Raw genomic sequence first — 16,383 nt, forward strand, 5'->3', positions numbered from 1 at the left:
CCCGCGGGGCCCCGCCCCCTAGCCCGTCATACCCCGCGGGACCCCGCCCCTTGCCCGTCACACCCCGTAAGGCTCCGCTCCCGGTCCGCCATACCCGTCAAGGCCGGGCTGCCTGTCAAACACGGCACGGCGAGGGCCGCGTAGTTACTCTGTCGCCCGGCTGCGGCGCAGTCTGTGCCCTGGAGTGAAGTGAAGTAAAAGCCGCTCAGTCGTGTCCGACTTTTTGCGACCCCATGCACTATACAGTCCATGGAATTCTCCAGGCCAGAATACTGGAGTGGGTAGCCTTTCTCTCTTTCAGGGAATCTTCCCAATCCAGGGATCGAACCCAGGTCTCCCCGCATTGCGGGCGGATTCTTTACCAGCTGAGCCACAAGGAGAGCCCGTCTGTGCCCTAAGGGGACTTAAGCAGCTCTCTGTCGAAGTGTGGAGATTAGGGGAATATGAAGGTTAAGACTGTCATCTGCAAGCCTCGGCCCTAAGTCAATCTCATCGCGTTGGGGCGTGTGTCCCCGGGAGACGGGCCGGGCCCCGGCAGTGGGCGCAGAGAGTAGCGGTGCGTAAGGAGCCTGTGTCCAAGACGTGCGATGTGGAGGGGGCGTGGCCCCGGCAGTCCCCGTCCCCCCAGGATCTGCAGAAATGGCTTGGCCTTGCTGGAAACGCCTTCACTTGCCTTTCCCCTCCCACTAAAAATGGTAAGATTTTATTGGTACTTTAAGAGGACACATACATGTGACAGTGTGGACTGTGGCCCGGTACGTCGAGGGCAAACCCCCAAATCCGTGAGTTGCCGGTATAACTGAGAACTACTGTAACTGCTCTAAGGTCAAAGACACTCATTGCCAGAGAAAGTACTCACAAAAGTCATAAAAACAGAGTGACAGCCTTACAGTCAACGTCACACTTGACCCAGTTTACAGACCCAAAAACCCTTGAATAAAGAGGAGGCCAGATCACCTTGAGGAAAGACCCTACTGTGCTGCCAAAAATACACACTGAATCTTCCAGCCTTCCCTCACGGGACCGGGGCCTTTTACCACGGTGATTATGCTTTGGGGAAAAGGAAATAATTAGACTTTTCAAGAATTCTGAACACACAGCTCCAAACTGACCCTGATTTCAGGAGACCCAAAACATCACTGTGATCCACCAGTCAGAGCAGGCCTTGAGGAGGTCAGCTGACCAGAGGTTTTCCGGCTCAGGTGTGTCTCACAGTGGGTCCTCAAAGCCATCCTGTGGTTATTTCCCTGGTTCTGGAATGTGGTTGGGGTAGGCATACTCGGCAACAGGCAGAATCCTCAAGTTGGTTCCCTGACCTGTGGAAGGAGGGCTATATGCTGGGAAAGGTCAAGTGGACGCCACTAGAGCTGCCCCTGCTGAGGAGAGTAGGGAGCCAGAAACAATACTGCAGAGCTTACTGCCACCAATAACGGCTTGAAGGATGCAGGGCTGGTGGCACCCACCACATCCCAGTGCTGCTTGCCTCTGGCCTGTGCAGAAGGCAGCTGGGTCTTGGAGAATAATGGTGGGTTATTGTATACTTATGCAGGCATTCACTGCAACTGCCCTTGCTATTACAGATGTCGTTTCATTGCTCAAGCTGATTAACTCATCCCATGGGAGCTGGTTCACAGCCGTTGGGTCTGACAGATGCATTTCCTCAATACTTGCTAATTAAGATTTCCACCAGAAACAGTTTGCTTTTAGCAGGCTTGGCTAGCAATGCACTTTCACAGTTGTCCTGGTCTGCTTGGGTACCACAGTAAGATACCACAGACTGGGTGGCTTAAACAACAGAAATGTGTTCTCTCACAGGCCTGGAGTCTGGAAGTCACGGATCAAGGTGCCAGCAGACTTCATTTCAAGGTGAGAGTGCTATTCCTGACTGGAAGACATCCACCTTCTTGCTGTGTCCTCACATGGCCTTTCTCTGTGTGCAGGGAGAGCTCTCAGATGTTTCACTGATGTCTGATGTGGCTTCAACGCTTGAGAACTTACACATCTCTGGCACCTAGTTTGCAGATGTTGATCTGACAGATGCTGTTCTCTCCCTCCCCTGTCAGTAAAGACCCCCAGGAGCAGTTGGCTTTCATCTGGCAAGGCCAGCACCACACCGTCACTGACCTATCTCAGGCATGTGTCACTCCTCAGTCCTGTGCCATAATTTAGTCCACAAGGGTCTCAATTGCTGTTCTCTTCTATGAGCTACCACACTGACCTGTTCATGACACTGTCCTGATTGGATCTAAGGGAGAACTATGCACAGGACAGTTGTATCGTGCTAGGCAGATGCAGAGCATTGGATTGGTCTCATCCATTCCATTTAAAGCCTCAAGAGCAAAGACGGAGGTTTCCCACAGAAGAAGGAAGTCTGCCTCAAGACTGTAGCACAGAAATCCTGCCCGAGTCTTCAGCCCGAGAGCTTGTCCTACAGACCTCAGCTTGCCAGCACCCACAGTTACATGAGCTGATTCCTCAAAATAAATCTCTTTAAATATAAACCATATATAAATATATATTGGCATTCTCTGTGCATTTACATAGGGACTTATTCTATATTATTATTTTATATGAAAGGGATTTATTTTAAGGGATTTAAAGAATATACTGCGGGTTCTGTTTCTCTGCAACACTCTGATACAATTAGTTTCACCTGTTTTTGTACTTTCATAAATTGTACAATATGTACTTTTTGCCTTTAGCTTGTTTAGCTCTGCATTCCATTTGCTGAGCTTCACCTGTGCACGGTCCCCCACCCCACTGGGGGGGCTGTGGGGTACACCACCTGTCCACAGCACCTCCAGAGACAGAGACCTGTAGGTGGCACTAAAACATCTCATGCAGAACTTTGAAATGCACAGCAACTGGGCAGATTCCTAGCTGTGGGCAAGGCAACGTCTGAAAATTTCCATGATTTATAACAGAGCAGACAGCATATCATCAAATTGGAAATGAAATCTTCACATTTCTAAATTCCGTGCTTGTTGGCTAAGTACACTTGAGCTCAGAACACCAAGACTTAGCCTGCAGCTGCCCTGAATCCAGACCCTGGAGGGGACCCGACTGGGAAGGGTCGTGCAGGCTCTTGGGTTCGGCGGGGCTTGGGCTGGCAGGAACCTGTAGCCACAACAATCGCAGCAGTCAGAGCACCTGCAATTTCCTGCATCACTCCCAGAGCCCAGACACTGCTGGGGACAACACTGCACAGGGAGTTCAGAAGTATCTCTGAGCTGGGGCACCCGGAATATCTGATGATGAGCAGGAGTTCGTATTTTCTCTACCTTCTAAAGGTGTGGGCACGCTGCCTTTTCTCTGAAGAAAGGCTGCTCATTGGACAGATGTTCTTGAAACGATTAAGCAGAACAAAGGGAAGCCAGTGCCTTGTGTGCAAGACACACAGAAAAGTGAGATCCATGGGAGATCCACTCCAAGAGGAGGAATGTGGGGGCGAGAGAGGGCCCCTCCCAAGGGAGAAAGAGGGGTAACCTCCAGACCGACAGGTGACCATCTGGGAAGAGAGGGGCTGGCTGGGCAAGGCGTCTGTGACCCCTTCCTGAGCATCCGAGAGGCAGCCTTCTCCCTCCCTCTCTCTGCAGCACCTTAGGGAGAAAGCAGTCCTGCAGACAGGCGCCCTCTGCTCCACTGCCCATCTAATACAGGTGCAGAGAGCCCAGGGCAAGTCTTCCTTTGGGTTTGGGCAGAGAAGAAGCCATGCTGGGAAGGGCAGAGGAAGCTGGCAAGGAGGGCACCACCCACATGGGCCCAGCTGAGGCCTGGTGAGGGGGAGGCTGCTTCTGGAACACCAGCCAGGATTCACCTTGCCATTCGAGCCTCCCTCCTGGTGTAGAAGCAACAGCTGGCACTGGGATGAAGGACTCGGCCTCTCTCCTGCACAGGTTCAGAGGACAGCTGTGAACTGAGCTGCCAGGAAGGCTCTGTTTCAGGACTAGGGTGGCTGTGGCTACTGGGCCTAAAGGAAAGCACAGCCTCGGATCTGTTCTTCCCACTCTCACTTGAATTACATGTTAAAAGCGCATGGTAAGGCTTCCATGGTGGCTCAGTGCCAAAGACTCTGCGTGCCGATGCAGGAGACACAGGTTCGATCCCTGATCCAAGAAGATCTCAAATGCCTGTACGCCACAACTATTGAGCCTGTATTCTAGAGCCCATGTGCCACAACTACTGAGGCCCACATGCCCCAGAGCCCGTGCTCTGTAACGAGAGAAGTCATTGCACTGAGAAGCCTGCACACTGCAACTAGAGAGTAGCCCCTGCTTGCTGCAACTAGAGTAAAGCCTGTGCAGCAGTGAAGACCCAGCACAGTCATAAATAAATTTTTTTTTCTTAAAAAAAGCACATGGTAGGAGTAAAATTACAAGATAATGGACTTTTACTGGTGTCAAGGACTGCAGAGAGACCCAGTCTGGGAGTTTCCTAACCGGTGTGCTTGGCTGTTCTCCAGAGGCCCAGCTCCCTCCCAGCAGACCCACTTGACCCTCAGGATGTTTGTCATTTGTTGAGGATCAAACCGAACACCTGGGTGTGGGAAATCTGGGTGGGAAAAGGTTGGTGAGGCCTGGCCAGGCAGGAGGTGGAGGTGTGGAGCCAGAGGATGGAGTCGGTATGGTTGGAACCCTGCAGCTTTGGAATCCTCAACAGGAACATGAGGGCAGGATATTCCTGATGCTCCTTGTCAGGAATTCAGGCAACTAAACAGAGAGGGAGGGAGAGGTTGGGTGTGAGGAAGGAAGAGAGGGGCGGCAGGGATCTCCACTCAGTTCTGGGGCTGAGGGAGAGGCGGGGCCTGACTGTCCTCTAGGTCTCCTGTTATCATGGGGCTTGTTGTCCTGGGATCTGAGGAAAAAAATGGAGTTTTCTGCTACTGTGATCACTGCCTGGAGCAGTTATCTGGGACACTGACGTGTGGTGCTGTGGCGTCTAGGGAGAAGGGGAATCTTTTGGAGGTCGTTTTGCCAAGTAGCTGGAATCAGCTGTGGAAACTTCCCGAGCCCTTTGTGTTCCAAGGTTCCAGGAGAGGAGTAAGTTCTCCTTCTGTCATCTGAAAAACTGCACTTGAGCAGTGGATTCAAGGCCCGTCAGGTCTGTCCACGTCCTAATCCCCAGGACCTGTGAAGAGGTTAACTTCCACGGTGAAGAAACTGCTCAGGTGTGATTTAAGTTAAGGGTCCTAGGATGGGCGAACACCCTGGACTATTCAGGAGGTCAGAGAGTCCTCTGGGGGACACAGGAGGGCCAGCATCAAGGGCAAAGGTGACCTGATGAGAGGCAGAAGTTGGCTCGAAGTGGCCGTGAGCCCGGGTACATGGGCACCTCCAGAAGTCGGAGGAGGTGAGGAGCAGAGGCTCTTCTGGACCCTCCAGGAGGAACAAGACATCTTGACACCTTGATTTTAGCCCCTTAAGACTTGTTTTGAACTACTGGCCTCCAGAACTTTAAGGGAATAAGTTTGGGTTGTTTTAAGTTATAACATTAGTGGTCATTGGCTCAGCAGCTGTAGGAAACAAACACAGTGAGCACTGGGTTCTACAAAGAAATTACACAGCCCTCCCTGCCCCTCCTAGGACTGGCCCCTGGCCTGGCACAGATGCCCCCATCTTCACTTTTACACTGGAATCACATGGGGAACTTTTGAAGCTCCTCTTGCCCAGATCACACCCCAGGTTAATTGAGCCACACTTTCTGGCAGTATCAAAACCCAGGCTGTAGCAGCGGCACTTTTTTTTTGTAAATAGATAAATAGTCCACATGACAGTCCTTTTGTTGTTCATTTGTGAGACAGCCTTAAATATTCCGAATGCAAGGCTTTTGTCAAATAAATGAACTGTGGATATTTTTTCCCGGTGGTGTAAGACATTCTTTCTCTCAAAGCTCCCTAGGCAGTGCCCTGGTGATGCCAAGGTTGAGACCACTCACCTGGTGCTTGTTCCCTTCATTTCCTAGAGGATGAGATCTGGGTCCACCAGGCAGGTTTGTAGTCAGACAGCTTGATGCTGATGTAGCTTCGACCCTGGCCTGCCTCGTGAACTTCAGCGAATCCTGAGGCACAGTACACATCTCAGGAGTTGACCTGAGTGCATGTCACTTGGAACGTGGTTAGGAGTGTGCCACAGCGGGACAAGGGGAGGTTCTTGTGGAGAAGGCGCAAAAGCAACCCGAGGGCAGTATTTGCTTGGCTGCAACTTCACGGGGGCTCCATTTGGGGTCGAGCTGTGGTTGTCCTGTTGCTCCTTTCTCTGGCATGCAGATGCCCTGGTTCTGGCTTTGGTGTGGGTTTGCTCACGAAGGCTGCCTGGGCATTACAGCCACCAGGTCTGCTGGCCTCCTCATTGATTAATAATCACTTTACCAGTCAATTAATAGCTCTGTGCCTCCTCTTCTCACCCCTCTGATGGAGTTAGTAATAGTACTAGTAAGAGTGTCCAATAATTAAAGGAACCAAATGCAGAGCCCTTGGTGCTGACTGGCACTCTATGCATGGATTATGATCTCTCCAGACAGTGTCAGGACTTCAAATCAGGTTTTCTCATATTTACACAGAATCTTCTGTCTTAGGCAAAATTTCCAGGTCACCGATATTTGCCCTGCAGGAAAGCCTGGTGTGAGGGCAGTGGATGGTTTTAACACTTTAGATACAGAAGAACATCCCTGAAAACAATGTGCTCCACAACAAGGGAAGCCACCAAAATGAGAAGCCTGCGTGTGGCAATGAAAACCCAGCACAACTGATAGTAGATGAATAAATAATTAAAAAACAAAAAATCTTCCCCGAAAAGTATCCGGGAGTTCAGGCCTGTTGGGCATGAGCTGCCCATTCTTCCTGTTGGTCCTGTAATGAACCTTCTCTGCTCCAAACCCCGATGTTGGGTTCGTTAGGCCTCACTGTGGGTCAGGAGCTCAGACTTGGGCTCGACCACTCTTCTGCCTTGGTTTGGTTCAGATCAGAACACAGCTCCCACACCTCTTTCCTGAGATCTCAGACGCATGGAGTGTCCTGGCTACTCATCCCTGGAGACATCCTGGGGCCAGGTGGCTGGAGGGCTGAGAGGAGGGCGGGGCTCAAGCAGGGAAGACCTTAGCTGACAAGCTCCCCCTACCCTCACTCCCCACAGCCATTCAGCCCACTTAAGGGTGTCTCTCCAGGCCCTTCCACATTTCTGATGCCTCCTCCTCTGGGCCTGGCGATGCCAAAGCATGAGCAGCTCCCAAGAGGGATGAGAGAGGGTGGAGCTGAGCACAGGCTTTGTGGACACAGCTGTACCTGTGTTGTAGACACGCGTTCTGGGAAACAAACTCACTTAGAAGGATAATGCAGATAGTGGAGTGCAGTTTATTACACCAGCGGGCCCAAGGCAGAGTCTCCTCTTAGCCAAGGACCCTGACCAGTTTTTGTGAAAACCTTATATACCCTAAGTGTATAAGGTTCCCTGAAACTAGTCTGAACAACGGAAAAAGAAAGATACAATCAAAGTTAACCCGTGATTCATATGCCTTAAGCCTAGGTAGTTAACAGTGGACAATTATCAATAGGCCTATGGTCATACCCTAACAAGTATAATAGAATGTATGATTCTACCTGGTTACACAGATAATTAGGGTATTCTTTTAGGCTACGGAGAGTCCTGGGGCTCCTCCTTCCAGCCTGGTTTTCCAGTTGGTATGTCGTTTCTATAGATAAGCTCAAAGTCCACAGTCTGGCCCAAGATGGAGTCCTGCTTTCAAGATGGAGCCTGTTCTGTCTGTTTCCTCCTTCACCTGTACCTGGGCCCTCCTGCTGCCACCTGCCTCTCGTGTCATGTCTGTGCTACAGGTGTGTTCAGAGCAGAGGGGCAGACAGAGTGCCAGGACCTGAGCTCACTGAACCTCTCAGCTTGGGAAAGAGTAAGGTGTCTGGGGCTCTTTCCCTTCCGCCCAACTTTAGAGCAATGAGGACATTGCTTCTTCCATCCCCTGAGGCTCTCCTGCGTCAGACACTCCTGATGTGACAAGAATAGCACTGGGCCATCAGAGAATAATTTGCCAGGCAATTATTGTTTTCAGAAAGTGATGCTGCTTTGCAAAATGTCTTAAATTGAATGTGAACTTCCACTTACAGAGAAAAAGCTTATCATTTGGTTTCATTTAATAATTATTTAGATAATGGTAAGAAGAACAAGTAAATTCAAATTCAGTTATTGATTTTTATGATATTAAATGAGAACTTCAACAAGGATAAACAACAGCTTTCTATCCGACTAAATTCTGATTCTTAGAAAGTAGCATGAAAAATACATATTAGCCACTATATGTGATGAATGGATATGCTGACATTGTTATTTATAAAGTCCTTGTAGAGCACAGGCCTTTGCGTTAGCAGATGGTCATTTTTCTCTGGAGACGCTGAGGATGGCGTCCTGGTTCTTCTGCATTTATTCCCCCTCGTCAGTGGCTGCACCACCTGGTAATAGCTGACGAAACTTGCTAATAATAACTAAGTAAAAATTGAATAATCTGCAATGGCAATGAAATTCAATTCAAAAACAAACCTCAGTCTACATAAATGTTTGTGATTGATCCATCACCATATTGATTCTGTTTCCTATTACAGCCACACTTTTTTTTATTATGGGAGCCCTATTTATACTACGGGTGGAAGACAGCAGTGAGATGGGAGATTTTATACCCACTGAAGTTTACTTCTAGGTGAAATGTGAAATCAGGAACTCTCACCTAGAAACAATGTTTCCACCTCTGGGAGACAAAGCACCAACTGCCAAGGTATTCCATTCCTCGCTGTAGCTAGATCATAGCTTTGTCCACCTGGAAGGAATGATTAATACATTGGCAGTTGCAATGTATTTGTTTAAATCGTAAAGTGAATGACACTCAGTTTCCTATGTTCTTTCATGATAAAATTTTACATTGTACTCTACTTCCTTCCAGTTTGGTTCCTGGCCTTGACCCCTGCTCTCTGCAGCTGCATTTCTGAAAGACAGAGCCCTCAACCTTGTCCCAGACTTTGCCTTCTGAGTCTTCCAGGCAAAAACAGATACATTTCTTTGATTGAGGCTTGGTTTCTCTATCATGAAAATGGGGTAATATAACCCCCCTCAGCCGGTTCTTCAAAGATTCAATATGGGATTATTTAGATGACAGTGTTTTGTAGCAAGTTGTGTTCCTGCTCTACCTATCCTCCACTAAGAACATTCTGGGGTCTCCCTCCTCCCTGAGACGCCCTGAACCCCAGAGTAAAGACCTCTAGCTGCTTGCCTCCACCCCTGTGTTTGTGCGGTTTCTCTGTGGTCCAACTCGGCTGACCCACACGCTGCACCCAGCCTTGCACACCTCAGCTGTTGCCACCATGCACATTTGTTCACATGGGAAACTCATGATCTCCCAGAAGGCTTTGTTCCAAATTCCCGTGCTGCATGTGACATCAACGTCAAGTGACAGGATCTCATTGTATTTCCAAAGCACTTATGGACTGAAGTGGGATTTGGTATATCAGCAAATGACCAAACTAATTCGAAAGTTCTACCTTTTATAGTTGTGCTGGAATTGAAATACTGTACTGTTTGCTATATAAGGAAAAAAAATTTTTTTTTTAACCAAATTTAGTGTCTATCCTCAGGTTTCTTGGGTGCCATCTCAAACACAGGCAACACTATTGGAAAGATATTGGCACCCATGGAAACTACAGGATCTAGAGGATCCAACCTGGAGAAGAGGAAGGACCAGTGGAGCCTTGGGAGCAGCAGAAACTGAAGCAAAGCTGAGGCCATAGGAACGCTTTGGTGCACACAAGTCACCCCAAGCATAACAATTTCCATTTCTTTCTTAGGTTGATTACTGATGAATGTTTCCTCAACAGGCAGAACCAGTCACCGGCTAACTGCAAGGCTGCCAGGAGGACAGTCAGTGGAAGTCAGTGAGCGCTGTCAGTGTCCCCCCATGCTGTTTGTCTTGTTCCCAAGGTGCTCCTCTGCCACCCCTCCTCCTCCCAGCAAACTTTCCTGCTCGCTTCACTGTCCAGCCTGAGCATTCTGTCCTTTGTGAAGCTCCCAGCTACAAGGACAGAATGACGGCCACTCACTTCTCCATGTTTCCAGAAACCTGGTTCACAGCCTGTGGTCCTTAATTTGCAACCTAAGTCTCAGTGGGTCACCCTTTGTTTCAAAGGTAAATAAAATAGGAACTTCCCTGGGGGTCCAGTGATTGGGACTCTGCTCTTCCAATACAGGGGGTATGGGTTCGATCCCTGGTTAGCGAACTAAAATCCCACATGCTGTGTGGGGTGGGAAAATAAATTAATTAAAAATCTTAAAAAAAAAAAAGTAGATAAAATAAGGCTCAAACCAAGATCCCTCTAGGAGTGCTGACAAGGCTACCCTGGGAGACCCCCAAAAGTCTCAGTGTTCACTGGGGCCTGACATCCCTCCCAGTCACTTGGCTTCTAAGCTTGGCTACCATGAATCCTCAGCCTCCCTCCCATTTAGCTTCATTTGGTGCGTCGATCAAGTTCCCTAAAATACATGCATGCAAACCATTTAAGTGAGGGGCAGAGTTCAATGAAGGGTTGGGGTTCCTGAGGACATTTGTATCACACAAATACCGCTTAAAATTGAATACCAGACATGTTTGTCCTTTAGTTTTGTTTAACCTTTATATAAACAGTTTACTCTAAATAGCACCACAGACAAAAAACTATATAAACACAAAAGAAGTGATGTGAAAATGAGATTGTTTACTCTTTTTATTATACAAAAGTAATAAACACTTATGATTTTAAAATTCAAAAAGCAAATGAAAAGCTAAATATTTCTTTAGCACTTTCCCTCCTCTGTCATCCATTTCTGCTTCCCATAAATAGCCAGAATTATGGTTTTTTTTTAAAAATGTACCTTTCCAGAAATTCATTACACATATACATTTTTTCAAGAATCAGATTCTATTATAAATAAAATAATTCTGTGATTTTGTTTTTTCACTCAACATTATATATTGACCCTTTCTATAGGTATGTGTATATGTATGTGCATATGTATGTATATTTAAACTGCTATAGATGCTTCATTTTATACAAGTGAATACACATTCATTCATTCAATAGGCATTAGTGAGCGTTTGTATATGCCAGGCATTGGGACCAGTCTCCCACTGATGGACAGTTGGGTCCATTGTGCTGCTTTGAACACAGTGCACTAATGAACAGCCCTGTGGAGCAGCAGATGTGCTGTGTCAGAGCAGTGCACTGTGAGCTCTGGTGGAATCTGGGGACCTTTTGCAACATGCTTGAGTCAGTCTCACCAGCAGCGTTTCTACACCCTGCAGAAGTGCTGGGGGACCGTCAAGCGTTTCCATTTTTCCCATGTAGTAGAAACAGTGGCCTTACCGTTTGACTCTATTCTCTCTTAACAAGTGAAGACATGCATCTGTCCGCAGGTGCTGGAGACCCTTTGTTCTTGTAAGGCTGGAACTCTGTCACCAGAAACCTTCCCCTGGGCCCCTTATGCCCCAGTCCCATTGGGTTGTCGGCCCCTCTGGCTCCTCCCCAACCTTCTCTTTGTTCTCTAGTTGTTCTACCCCACCTCAAAGCTGGTCTTAAGGGATGTGGGTCAACAGTTGTGAAACTGCTGCTGCTGCTGCTAAGTTGCTTCAGTCGTGTCCGACCCTGTGCGACCCCATAGACGGCAGCCCACGAGGCTCCCCTGTCCCTGGGATTCTCCAGGCAAGAACACTGGAGTGGGTTGCCATTTCCTTCTCCAATGCAGGAAAGTGAAAAGTGAAAGTGAAGTCGCTGAGTCTTGTCCGACTCTTAGCGACCCCATGGACTGCGGCCCACCAGGCTCCTCTGTCCATGGGATTTTCCAGGCAAGAGTACTGGAGTGGGGTGCCATTGCCTTCTCTGAGTTGTGAAACTGCTACCATGTAATTGAACAATTTAGTAAATGGAAGATATTTGGTGGGAACCAGGGTTCTCAATGTTGAAGTTAGAGGTCACAGATAAAATGGGAAAGACTAAGATAATTTTCATGGTGATCAAGTGGAGTTGGAAAGCTCCACTTTGGTTTAATGCATGTAGATACAGATTGTTATATTTTGAAATGTTTCTGGATATTAGTAAACACACTTCCACTTCCCTTGTTTATCCTGGCTTCACAAAGTTGTAAGCTTGTTTGTTTCTGTTTAACTTTTCACTTCTTTGCTGTTTTGGGTTTTCAGAGCACAGTTGGTGGTTTGGCAGCAGAACTTTTCTTTATGATTCTTGTTAACATTTAGTTTGACACAAAGATCACAAATGGGCCCAAGGGACACATCACCTCTTTCATTATGGAGGAGTCTAAGTGATTTCAGAAGCTTTTACTAAAAGCCATTAATTTTATAAAATAATGATTCTTTACTGTAACATTTTATATTATCATAGATCACTGCCCCTTTCTCTACAGTAGTAGTGTGTGTGGTGTGAATTTCCTAAACCAAAGAGTTAAATTTCTTTATCTAAATTTAAAAACTTTAGCAGCATATACTGAGCTGAAGGCTACCAAGTTATTCTCAACAGAGGTGGATCAGAAATACCGTTGGCTGCACTCAGGCTTTCTTGTATATATAATTTTACTTATTTATTTATGAATATGCTGTGTTTTTGTTGCTGTGTGGGCTTTTCTCTAGTTGTGGCTAGCAGGGACTACTCTCTAGTTGGGGTGCTCAGGCTTCTCATTACAGTGGCTTCTCTTGTTGCAAAGCACAGGTTCTACGTTGCTCAGGCTTCAGCAGTTGTGGTTTCTGGATCCTAGAGCACAGGCTCAGTAGTTGTGGCATACAAGTTTAGTTGCTCCTCGGCATGTGGGATCTTCCTGGATCAGGGATCGAACCCCTGTCCCCTGCATTGGCAGGCAGATTCTTTACTACTGAGTCGCAAGGAAAGGCTCTACACTAAGGCTTTCTATCCACACAGAACAACCTGCCTGAATTCAGTAAGATCAAACTTTCCTGTGTGTCTGTATAAAGTAAAATAACTTACATGACTGGTAGACTCTAATTCTTTTTTAAAAAATGTAATTCTAATTTTTTTATTGTGTTAAAATACACATAACAAAGTTCACCATCTTAACCATGTTTAAGCACGCAGTTCAGTGATATTCACAGGCTATGCAGCTATCAGTGCCACCCACTCCCATAAGACTTTTACCTTGTAAATCTGAAACTCTATATCTATTAAGCATTAATTCTTCATCTCCTCTCCCTTCAGCCTCTGGCAACCACTGTTATAGTGAAAGTCGATATTATAGTCACTGTTATAGTGAAAGTCATGTCCAACTCCTTTCGACCCCATGGACTATACAGTCCACGGAATTCTCCAGGTCAGAACTGGAGTGGGTAGCCTTTCCCTTCTCCAGGGGATCTTCCCAACCCAGGGATCTAACCCAGGCTCCTGCGTTGCAGCTGTATTCTTTACCAGCTGAGCCACAAGGGAAGCCACACCACTGTTATACTTTCTGTTTTTATGATTTTGACCATATATTTCACAGTCAAGTCACATAGTATTTTCTTTTTTGTCACTGGTTTAATCCACTTAAGATTGTGGATTCTAGAATCTTGATGCAATGGAATCCACAGGTAAGTCAAAAACACCTAAAACTGTAGTCCAACTCCCTTACATATCAGATTCTGACAAGACTGCAAGGAGTTGGACAGGACTGCAGAAACTTAGCACTTAGCACGCACAAACAGAAAAATATAAATAAAACCACACCCTGGCATGTTATAGTTCAATTGCTGAAAGATAAAGAGAAAATCTTAAGTAGAGGCAGAGAAAAAAATATTACATGAAAAAAATAATAAGAATTACAGCTGATTTGTCATTAGAAATAATTTAAACCAAAAGGCAATGAAATGACATTTTTGAGGTGGGAGTGCAGAGAGAGTCAATTTAGAATTTGCTATCACTATGAGAACATCCTTCAAAAAACAAAGGTGGTAAAATAATGATCTTTTCAGTGAAACAAAAGCTGAGGGAAATTATACCAGATGGAAACCTGGATCTAAACAAAGATCCAAAGTATCAGAAAAAGATAAAAAAAATGGATAAATGTAAAATACATATAATTTTCTTTTCTTAATTTCTTTAAAGTCAATTTACTACTTCAGTACAGTTCAGTTCAGTCGCTCAGTCGTGTCCGACTCTTTGTGACCCCATGAATTGCAGCACGCCAGGCCTCTCTGTCCATCACCAACTCCCGGAGTTCACTCAGACTCACGTCCATCGAGTCAGTGATGCCATCCAGCCATCTCATCCGCTGTCGTCCCCTCTCCTCCTGCCCCCAATCCCTCCCAGCATCAGAGTCTTTTCCAATGAGTCAACTCTTCGCATAAGAACATAAACAATAAATCAAGAGGGGTGGGTGACTGCAAGATTCAAGTATAACTTCTGGGTTTCATGACTGTGGTTATGGGCATGCCATAAGAAGAAGAAATGGTTGGATGGCATCACTGACTCAATGGACATGAGTTTGAACAAACTCCGGGAGATGGTGTAGGACAGGGAAACCTGTCATCCTGCAGTCCATGGGGTCGCAGAGAGTTGGACACAACTTAGTGACTGAATAACAACAACAATGGCCCTGCTGTTTGCTAAGGCTGGGAGAACTAAGGGAAGACACAGCTGGGGGAGGAAGGTAAAACACTTCTCCTTGGACACTGATGACTTCCTAGTCCGCATCCGTTTAACTCAGCCTAGATTCTTCCTTCTATCTATATTTACCAGACTTTCTTCTACTCCAAGTGATTCAGGAAAAGCTGGCTTCACCTTCTCCTCCAGAGCTGGCCGAATGGCGCTAAGGGTCAGTTCATCTCTCCTGGTTAATGGCTAATTTGGGAAACCTGGCCTGAGGCAATCAGTGCAGGGCGTTCCATGCCAGAGGGCAGGTTTAGGAATGGGTTAGGGGAGAAGTATTGTGGAGACTTATGAGAACAAAGTATATTCTTCCCTGAGAGAAATGCATCAGAAAACAATGTCACTTCTTCCTCTGGACACTGTGGTACGAAGGGATGAAGCTGGTACCCTGACAATTGTCTCGATCCAGTGTGAGGGGGAGCAGACTTCACCCCAGCACAGAGCTCAGAGTAGGCACGTGACTCTTGGAGCTACTGCTGATGCACTGTCTGCATCAGGACTTTCCCAGCGGAGCGTGAAGTTCAAGTTACATCACAGGTAGCCCAGACCATTCTACCTGACACAGACACAGCAGGTTTAAGATGCCTTCATGTTATCTGAATGGAGGTGTCAACCAGGCTGTTGGATATCAGAGGTGAGTTCAGAGGGCAGTTCCAGGAGACAGAAGTTTGCGTGTTAGCAGTGTAAACAGTATCTGAAATCATTAAGGGGTTAATTGTCGACAGAGATAAAAAGGGGGCCCCAAAATAGACCTGCCCCTCAGATTAGGATTAGGATATGATGGGGTAAACGGTAGGGGGGGTAGATTTTCACATTCTTATTTTACATATTTTTGTTGTTGGTTTTTTTAATGATCAGATATTATTTTCCTAATTTCAACTAGAATAAGAGAAAACACTGCAAAACTCTGTGTCAAAAAACATGAACAAAATTTTAAAATTAAACAATAAGAAAAATATTTAAGCTATGTGACAGATAATGGGTTAAGTTGAAAATCTCTTACAGATCAATAAGAGACTGTTGACCACAGCAATGGAAAATAAGCAAAGGTCATGAACTTAAGATATGTACACATGCACGCCCGCATACAAACACACCAATATTATAAGTGCCCATCAATATCTCATAAAAAGTTCAATCAATAAAATGAAAAATTAAAATGAAGGTCTCGTTTTCAACCTAACATACTGTCAGAGACAAAAAAAATAAGACTGACAACAAATAGTAAGTTTTGGGAGGACAGATTTAAACAGGGGCTGTCAAATACTGCTCCTCCAAGTATAAAGTTAATTGAAGGCAATAAGCAATACACATTAAAATATCCACACAGCCTAGCAATTCCATTTCTCGGAATTCAGCTCTAGAAAAAAACTGTGGATGCATTCAGAGATATAACTACAAGGATGCTTATAATGCCAAATATTGGAAACAATGGGGGATTTATAAATAAGCCATGCTTGTTTTTGTTGTTCAGTCACTAAGTCCTGTTCGACTCTGCGACCTCGTGGACTCCAGCACACCAGGCTTCCCTGTCCTTCACTATCTCCCTGAATTTGCTCAGATTCATGTCCATTAAATTGCTGATGCCATCCAACCATCTCATCCTCTGTCATCCCCTTCTCCTCCTGCCCTCAATCTTTCCTAGCATCAGGGTCTTTTCCAATGAGTCAGTTCTTCGCATCAGGTGGCCAAAGTATTGGAGCTTCAGCTTC

General features: G+C 46.3%; 1 long non-coding RNA gene across 1 annotated transcript; it reads left to right on the forward strand.

The window, feature by feature from the left end:
- The first annotated feature begins 117 nt into the window (after positions 1 to 117).
- Positions 118 to 2,506, forward strand: LOC123331254. Its single transcript, XR_006547813.1, has 2 exons — positions 118 to 695; positions 1,816 to 2,506. It is a non-coding gene; the product is annotated as an uncharacterized LOC123331254 (long non-coding RNA).
- Positions 2,507 to 16,383: the final 13,877 nt, after the last annotated feature.

The sequence above is a fragment of the Bubalus bubalis genome, chromosome 22 (assembly GCF_019923935.1).
Source record: "Bubalus bubalis isolate 160015118507 breed Murrah chromosome 22, NDDB_SH_1, whole genome shotgun sequence".
NCBI lineage: Eukaryota > Metazoa > Chordata > Mammalia > Artiodactyla > Bovidae > Bubalus > Bubalus bubalis.